The following is a 9,698-nucleotide window of genomic DNA, read 5'->3' on the forward strand; positions in this document are numbered from 1 at the left end:
TTACTTGGGGTCTTATGTCATTCCATAGGAATTTCAGGATCGTTTTTTCTGTGAATGATACCGGTGGTATTTTGTTAAGGATTGCCTTAAATGTGTAGATTGCTTTGGGTAATATAGCCATCTAAACCAAGTTTGTACTTCCAAACCATGGGCAGGGAATGTTTTCCCATTCATTTTTGTCCTCTTTCAGTTCCATGTTATGTTCCCAGAGTACACAAATTATACCTCTTTGGTTACATTGATGTCTATCTTACAAAGTACCATTGGTGCAATTGTCAATGGATTCATTCATTGATTTCTCTTTCTGGGTGGGTGGGGGATGAACATTGGCAGAGGGGCGTTGAGGAGGACACTTGTTATGATGAGCACTGGTTTTTGTGAATAAATGAGGAATCACTGAATTGTACTCCAGAAACTAATATTGCACTGTATGTTAACTAACGAGAATTTAAATAAAATTTTGGGGTAAAATAGGAAAAAAATGAGTAGATGATTTGGTCTTGTTACTTTTACACCTCCATTGTGAGCCTTCTATCCTAACTCAGTTTATCTTGGAGCTTTGTTCACACACACAGTTTTGTTTTGGTGCTGTGCTTTATAAACGTCAAAGAAATATGCCAAAATGGGATATTTGTGAATAAAGTGTTTTTCAGGAAAAATAATAAAACATTTTAATTACTTGATCAGTTTAAAACACTATATATCAATGTACAGGTTGCATTTTATCTAAATTTGTATAATAATTAAAGAAAATTTTATTCAAGACCAATTAATTTTTATGGAAAGACCTTGAGGTTTTATCCACAGCATGTGTGAAGTATGGATTCTGATTTTTTTAGATGTTGACAAAGGAAATCATATACTAAGATGTTAGAGCAGGGAGATCACTTGTATGTGATGGTGGGCAATCCATAATCAGTTATAGACTAGCCACGTCCAGGTTTCATGTTTCTTCCTCAGATATCTAACACAGGGGCACTATAACTGTAAGCAAAGAAAGAACTTTATCTTTGGAGAATTATTTGCCTTTGGAAATGATCTATGTCCTTCTGAATAACAGATCTCTGCATGCCTAGCAGCAGAGGCAGGTGTGGAAGTATTCAGGTGTGGAAGGTGTGGAGATATTCAGAGATATAGTGTTTCTGCCTGAATGATATCCATGCCCTCTCTACTGGGAAAAGTAGGTGCCAGTGGGGTGGGGTGGGTGCTGAAGACCTACTTCTTGAGCAGAGTCTTGGCTGCATTAGCATACGTCATAAAGCAAAGGAGCACACTCATACACTCCTGGGTCAGTGATGTCCTGCGTACCTGGTAGAGGACAAAGACCTGCTATATCTTCACTGGCTCCACATATTTGCCTATATTATGCCGGCTTTTACAGTTGTATACAGTACACCGGAATTCTTAGTATACAGACGTGGCTGAGCACTCCCTACCAGACACCCATCCACTGTTAATGGAGCCTGACATCACATCCTCTGGAGAAATGGCCTTTGTAGTTATTGTCTAAGCTCTCAAGGTACAATGGGGTGAATGATCTCATCAAGGTGCATGCACAGAGTTCTTTCCTTTTTTTGCTTTTACTTATATATATATTTTTCAATATATGAAATCTATTGTCAAATTGGTTTCCATACAACACCCAGTGCTCATCCCAAAAAAAATGCCCCCCGCAATATCCATCACCCACCCTCCCTTCCCTCCCACCCCCCATCAACCCTCAGTTTGTTCTCAGTTGTTTTTTTTTTTTTAAATTTTTTTCAACGCTTATTTATTTTTGGGAAAGAGAGAGACAGAGCATGAACGGGGGAGGGGCAGAGAGAGAGGGAGACACAGAATCGGAAACAGGCTCCAGGCTCTGAGCCATCAGCCCAGAGCCTGATGCGGGGCTCGAACTCACGGACCGCGAGATCGTGACCTGGCTGAAGTCGGACGCTTAACCAACTACGCCACCCAGGCGCCCCTGTTCTCAGTTTTTAAGAGTCTCTTATGCTTTGGCTCTCTCTCACCCTGACCTTTTTTTTTTTTTCTTTCCCCTCCCCCATGGGTTTCTGTTAAGTTCCTCAGGATCCACATAAGACTGAAAACATAGGGTATCTCTCTTTCTCAGTATGGCTTATTTCACTCAGCATGACTCTCCAGTTCCATCCACATTGCCACAAAGGGTCATATTTCATTCTTTCTCATTGCCATAAGCCACAATTTCTTTATCCATTCATCAGTTGATGGACATTTAGGCTCTTTCCATAATTTGGCTATTGTTGAGAGTGCTGCTATAAACATTGGAGTTCACGTGCCCCTAAGCATCAGTTCTTCCAATCCATGAGCATGGAATGTTTTTCCATTTCATTATATTTTCTTCAATTTCCTTCATAAGCTTTCTATAGTTTTCAGCATACAGCTCTTGTACATCTTTGGTTAGATTTATCCCCAGGTATTTTTTGCTTCTTGGTGCAATTCTGAATGGGATCAGTTTATTGTCTTTCAGAATACAATTGATTTCTGTACATTGATTTTGTATCCCGCAACTTTGCTAAATTCATGTATAAGTTCTAGCAGAATTTTGGTGGAGTCTATCGGATTTTCCATGTATAATATGTCATCTGCAAAAAGTCAAAGCCTGATTTCATCTTTGCCAATTTTGATGCCTTTGATTTCCTTTTGTTGTCTGAATGCTGATGCTAGAACTTCCAACACTATGTTAAACTACAGCAGTGAGAGTGGATATCCCTGTCGTGTTCCTGATCTCACGGAAACCCTCTCAGTTTTTCCCCATTGAGGGTGATGTTAGCTGGGGTTTTCATAAATGGCTTTTATTATATTTGTGTCCCTTCTATCCTTTCTTGAGGGTTTTTATTAAGAAAGGATGCTGAATTTTGTCAAATGCCTTTTCTGCATCGATTGACCGGATCACATGGTTCTTATCTTTTATTAGTGGGATGTATCACGTTGACAGATTTGCGAATGTTGAACCAGCCCTGCATCCCAGGAATGAATCCCACTTGATCATGGTGAATAATTTTTTTTAACACAAAATATCTTTCCATTTTTTGTGGATTCTTTAATTTCTTTGATTAATGTCTTATAGTTTTTATTTATTTTTTCTTTATTTTTATTATTTTTTTCTCATTCCAGTGATTTATTTATTCATTTTTTAAAATATGGAACACTTCACGAATTTGCCTGTCATCTTTGCGCAGGGGCCATGCTAATTTTCTCTGTATCATTCCAATTTTAGTATATGTGCTGCCGAAGCGAGCACTGAATAATTCTTTTTATATGCTGTTGAAATCAATTGGCTAGCATTTTCTTGTGAATTTTTGCATCCATATTCATCAGAGATATTGACCTGTAGGTCTCTTTTTTAAAATGGGTCTCTCGTTTAGGAATCAAAGTAATGCTGGCTTCATAGAATGAGACTGGAAGTTTTCCTTCCCTTTCTATTTTTTGGAATAGCTTGAGAAGGATAGGTATCTTCTCTGCTTTAAACGTCTGGTAGGACTCCCCTGGAAAGCCATATCTCGTCTTCTGGGTTTAGGCTGTCTTTGCTGTTCCCCTCTGTTCCTTTAGGTGTGCTGTTAGAATTTGTATTTGGGATTTTTCTTGTTTCTTGAGATGGGCCTGCATTGCAATGTATTTTCCTCTCAGAACTGCCTTTCCTCCATCCCAAAGCGTTTGAATTGTTGTACTTTCATTTTCGTTTCCATATTTTTTAAAATATCTTCTCTGCCTGGTTGACCCACTAATTCTTTAGTAAGGTGATCTTTAACCTCCATGCTTTTGGAGGTTTTCCAGACTTTTTCCTGTGGTTGTTTTCAAGCTGCATGGCATTGAGGTCTGAAATTATATGACCATAGTTCTTGTATACTTATGAAGGGCTGTTTGATGACCCAGTATGTGATCTATCTTGGAGAAGGTTCCATGTGCACTCGAGAAGAAAGTCTATTCTGTTGCTCTGGGATGCAGCGTTCTATATATATATATCAGTCAAAGCCATCTGATCCAATGTATCATTCAGGGCCCTTGTTTCCTTATTGACCATGTGTCTAGATGGTCTATCCATATCTGTAAGTGGAGTGTTAAAGTCCCCTGCAATTACCGCATTCTTATCAAAAAGGTTGCTTATGTGTGTGAATAGTTGTTTTATATATTTGGGGGCTCCCATATTCGGCGCATAGACATTTATAACTGTTAGCTCTTCCTGATGGATAGACCCTGTAATTATGATATAATGCCCTTCTTCCTCTCTTGTTACAGCCTTTACATTAAAGTATCTCTACTCCAGCTGTCTTTTGACTTCCAGTGGCATGATAAATAGTTCTCCACCCCCTCACGGTCAATTTGAAGGTGTCCTCAGGTCTAAAATGAGTTTCTTGTAGACAGCAAACAGATGGGACTTGTTTTTTTATCCACTCTAATAGCTTATGTCTTTTGGTCAGCACATTTAGTCCATTTACGTTGTATTATAGAAAGCTATGGGTTTAGGGTCATTGTGATGTCTGTAGGTTTCATGCTTGTAGAAATGTCTCGTACTCTATTGCACAGGATCCCCGTTAGGATCTCTTGTAGGGCTGGTTTAGTGGTGACGAATTCCTTCAGTTTTTGTTTGGGAAGACCTTTATCTCTCCTTCTATTCTAAATGACAGACTTGCTGGACAAAGGATTCTCGGCTGCATATTTTTTCTGTTCATCACATTTAAGATTTCCTGCCATTCCTTTCTGGCCTGCCAAGTTTCAGTAGAGAGATCCATCACGAATCTTATAGGTCTCCTTTATATGTTACAGCACGTTTATCCCTGGCTTCTTTCAGCATTTTCTCTTTATCCTTGTATTTCGCCAGTTTCACTATGATATGTCGTGCAGATCGATTCAAGTTACGTCTGAAGGGAGTTCTCTGTGCCTCTTGGATTTCAATGCCTTTTTCCTTCCCCAGATCAGAGAAGTTAGCTATGATTTCTTCAAGTACACCTTCAGCACCTTTCCCCCTCTCTTCCCCCTCTGGCGTACCAATCAATTATGCCTAGATTTTTTCTGTTTAGTGCATCACTTAGTTCTCTAATTTTCCTCTGACACTCCTGGATTTTTTTTTATCTCATTTCTTCTGTTTCCTCTTTTTCCATAATTTTATCTTCCAGTTCACCTATTATCTCCTCTGCCTCTTCAGTACGAGCCGTGGTTGTCTCCTTTTTATTTTTCACCCCGTTTATAGCATTTTTAGCTCCTCCTGACTGTTCCTTATTTCCTGATCTCTGTAGCAATAGATTCTCTGCTGTCCTTTATACTGTTTCCAAGCCCAGCGATTAGTTTCGAGTAACATTCTAAATTCACTTTCTGTTATACTCTTTTAAATCCTTTTTGATCAGTTCCTTAGCTCTTATTTCCTGGAGATTCTTTTGAGGGGAATTCTTCCGTTTGGTCATTTTGGATAGTTCCTGGAGTGGTGTGGAACTGCAGGGCACTTCCCCTGTGCTGTCTTGAATAACTTGCGTTGGTGGGCAAGGCCGCAGTTAGACCTGATATCTGCCCCCATCCCACCGCTGGGGCCACAGACTGGTGTGTACCTTCTCTTCCCCTCTCTTAGGGACGGGATTCACTGGTTGTTGTGGCCCATCTGGGCTACTTGCACATTGCCAGGCTTGTGGTGCTGGGGATCTGGCGTATTAGCTGGGGTGGATCGGCAAGGTGCACAGTGTTGGGAGGGGCAGCTCATTTATCCTTCGGAGATCCGCTTCGGGAGGGGACCTGCCGCACCGGGAGGGAGTCAGACCCACAGCCAGAGCGATGGATCCACAGAAGCACAGCGTTGGGTGTTTTCGTGGAGGGAGCAAGTTCCCTGGCAGGAACTGCTTCCCTTTGAGATTTTGGCTCGGGGATGGGCGAGGGAAGTGGTCCTGGCGAGCGTCTTTGTTCCCGTCAAGCTGAGCTCTCTAATCCCGGGGCTCAGCAACTCTCCCTCCCGTTGTCCTCCAGCCTTTCCGCTCTCTGAGCAGAGCTGTTGTTAACTTATATAAACTTCCAGATAAGTCCCGCTTGCTGTCAGAACACACTCCGTCTGACCCCTCTGCTTTTGCAAGCCAGACTCAGGGCCTCTGCTTGGCCGGCGGGCTGCCTTTCTGCCTTGGCTCCCTCCCGCCAGTCCGTGTAAGGAGCACCGCCTCTCCGCCCTTCCTAGCCTCTTCCGTGGGCCTCTGCATCTGTGCTTGGCTCCAGAGAATCGATTCTGCTAGTCTTCTGGCAGTTTTCTGGGTTATTTAGGCAGATGTAGTTGGAATCTGAGTAATCAGCAAGACGCAGTGAGCTCAGCATCCTACGCTGCCATCTTCCCCCTGGATCTGCATGTACAAAGTTCTAAAGATAGACAATGAATTCTTGATGTTCCTAGGTCTCTGCTCGACCCAGGGCCATCCTTGGCCCAGCCTCCAGAGGAAAGGCCTAGGGTCCTACAGCCCAACTGTGTGGGCAGCTGGAAATATGATGAACTAACTCCCCTTAGTTTAGACAATAGCTACAGAAGATAAGGCTTCAGTGTTCTCCCGTATAGTGTTGTGTTAGCAGTGGATTTCTCGAGAGTTCCATAGAGTCATGAAGTGTCAATTGGCCTGGGTTCTCCATGGATGACTCACTGTGCTCTGGGATACTAGGGAAGTGCTTGATACTCACTGGGAGCCATTTAGAGCCTAGAGAGGCTGGGGGACTTGAAGTGGTGAGGACTCGGGAAAGGGAAGGACATGTCAGAGCACAGGACACTGAGTCTAGAGTGCAAGGCCAATACCAGTGCATGTTGGGCCCCCGGGCTCTTCATTTGGAAACAGGGTGTCATTTTGCTGGCTGACAGGAAGATGCCTCATGAGTCAAAAGTATACACTGGGGATGGGAAGAGTAATGGGAAGCACAGAAGCTGGAGATCCCTTGCCCAGCCTTGGAGCCTGTATGTCCTGAGTTTACACAGGGAACTTAAAAGGCCACCGCCTTCATGTCAGCCACATAATGGTGCTGATTTTGTTTGGTGGTCTTCATGCCTGTGTCTCCAGTGTTAGCGCTGGACACCAGGGAACAGTCAGGCTCCTGTATCACTGGTTCCCACTGGGATTTGCTGGAGGAATTGAACAAGACAAACGTTCTGCAGAGGTTCTGGATTTCCCCTGCTTCAGATACAATAGGAATCTCCCATGACTAGTAATAATCTTCACAGAGGAAGCCAAGCAAAGTGTAGAGGAAGGGCTCCACGGTCCTCCTATTTCTTCATTCAGTAACTGCTCCACCCATGCACCTGTGCCAGGGGATCTGCTGGGCCCACGTTGGAAACAAGGCTTCCAATGACAAAGTGGTCCCTCCCTGCCAGGTCTTCACAGTCTGCTGGGGAGAACAGAGGTATGACAGACAAGATGTGAAAATAGAAGGGGGGGGGCAAGAACTGTAATAGTGAAAAGAACAAGTGTGCTATGAGGACAGGCTGGGGAGTCACTGGAGGTTATGAGAGGCCTCAGTGAGGTGAACAAGCTTGGAAAGTGTTAGTCCTCAAGGATGCATATAGGGAGGGCTAAGAGCTATGAACAGGAACCCAGGCTGAGACATACTAAGTACAAATAAAGACTTGATATTTAATTAGGTGATGTCCTCATTACTTATGCGAGACATAAATCAGCCCTGGGAAGTAGAGATATGCTGATTATTTTCTAGTTATTTGATCTGTAAAGTGGAGGTAGCAAAGAGAACATACGGAGAAGGACACAAATACTCGTCTATGCAAACGGATCCTTGATTTGTTCCTATGCCAATTTGCATAAATTTCACTGTTGCTAATCCTGAGTGCAGAAGTGGAGTCTTAGCTTCCAAAGATTAAAAAGGCAAGGTCCTTTCCATTTCCCTTTCTGTGCAGAAATTGGAGGGCCAGATAAGCCCCCATCTTTCCAGAAAACATTCCTTCTACTAGACTGTTCAGAGGATGTGGGCTTATTTGAACATTTTATTTCAAGATGTCTTCTAGCAACCCTGTCCATAATAGTTCAAATACCTCAGTGAAGCGTATGCTCGGTTTCTCCATAACAGGTTGCCCAAGGAATAATGTTCCAGGGGTGGTCTGAATAGTTGAGACTAGAGCAAGCTATAACATTATGAGGGTGAGATATGCTTGTTTTTTGAAGTATATCAAAGCTTGTGGTGGACACAAAGGTAACATTGTCTGGCCTTGTAGAGGTTTTAGACTGTACATGCAAAAACCAGTTGATTTTTAGTTGGAGACAAGGAGATAAGTTGCTAAGTTTATTAACCACATAGGAGGTGCTGCAGGAAGCCACCATTGAGGTCTTGGCATATAAAGCCAATACTCTTGTTCCGTTTGGAAGGTTGTGTTAAGATTAGCTCCTTCCATGAACTCTGTGTCATTACTGCTAATAGGAATATCCCGGGCTAGGAGTGTTATGCTATCAAATGGAGGTGGGTTAAGGAGATGAGCCCAATCTGAGGCGGTGCGCGCTCCACGGACTGGTGGGAGGGAGCCGGGGCGGAGGGGCGGCTCGCCGGCCAAGCAGAGCCCCCGAGTCTGGCTGGCAAAAGCGGAGGGGCCTGACGGACTGTGTTCCCACAACAAGCGCGACTTAGCGTCTGGGAGGTCATAAGTTAACAGCTCTGCTCGGAAAGCGGGAAGGCTGGAGGACAAAGGGAGGGAGAGCTGCTGAGCCCCCGGACAACAGAGCTCAGTTTGGTGGGGAACAAAGGCGCTCGCCAGCGCCATCTCCCCCGCCCATCCCCCAGCCGAAATCCCAAAGGGAACCGGTTCCTGCCAGGGAACTTGCTCGCTCCGCGCAAACACCCAACACTTTGCTTCTGCAGAGCCAAACCTCCGGCAGCGGATCTGACTCCCTCCCACTGCCAAGGGCCCCTCCCGAAGTGGATCACCTAAGGAGAAGCGATCTAAGCCTGCCCCTCCTGCCCCCGTGCACCTTGCCTACCCACCCCAGCTAATACGCCAGATCCCCAGCATCACAAGCCTGGCAGGGTGCAAGTAGCCCAGACTAGCCACACCACCTCACAGTGAATCCCACCCCTAGGAGAGGGGAAGAGAAGGCACACACCAGTCTGACTGTGGCCCCAGCGGTGGGCTGGGGGCAGACATCAGGTCTGACTGCGGCCCCGCCCACCAACTCCAGTTATACACCACAGCACAGGGGAAGTGCCCTGCAGGTCCTCACCACGCCAGGGACTATCCAAAATGACCAAGCGGAAGAACTCCCCTCAGAAGAATCTCCAGGAAATAACAACAGCTAATGAGCTGATCAAAAAGGACTTAAATAACATAACAGAAAGTGAATTTAGAATAATAGTCATAAAATTAATCGCTGGGCTTGAAAACAGTATACAGGACAGCAGAGAATCTCTTGCTACAGAGATCAAGGGACTAAGGAACAGTCACGAGGAGCTGAAAAACGCTTTAAACGAAATGCATAACAAAATGGAAACCACCACAGCTCGGCTTGAAGAGGCAGAGGAGAGAATAGGTGAACTAGAAGATAAAGTTATGGAAAAAGAGGAAGCTGAGAAAAAGAGAGATAAAAAAATCCAGGAGTATGAGGGGAAAATTAGAGAATTAAGTGATACACTAAAAAGAAATAATATACGCATAATTGGTATCCCAGAGGAGGAAGAGAGAGGGAAAGGTGCTGAAGGGGTACTTGAAATAATAGCTGAGAACTTCCCTG

General features: G+C 44.1%; 1 non-coding gene across 1 annotated transcript; it reads right to left on the bottom strand.

Moving 5' to 3' along the window:
• Window positions 1-3,155: 3,155 nt before the first annotated feature.
• LOC122490751 lies at window positions 3,156-3,262 on the bottom strand. Its single transcript, XR_006299260.1, has one exon. It is a non-coding gene; the product is annotated as a U6 spliceosomal RNA (small nuclear RNA).
• Window positions 3,263-9,698: the final 6,436 nt, after the last annotated feature.

The sequence above is a fragment of the Prionailurus bengalensis genome, chromosome B2 (genome assembly GCF_016509475.1).
Source record: "Prionailurus bengalensis isolate Pbe53 chromosome B2, Fcat_Pben_1.1_paternal_pri, whole genome shotgun sequence".
NCBI lineage: Eukaryota > Metazoa > Chordata > Mammalia > Carnivora > Felidae > Prionailurus > Prionailurus bengalensis.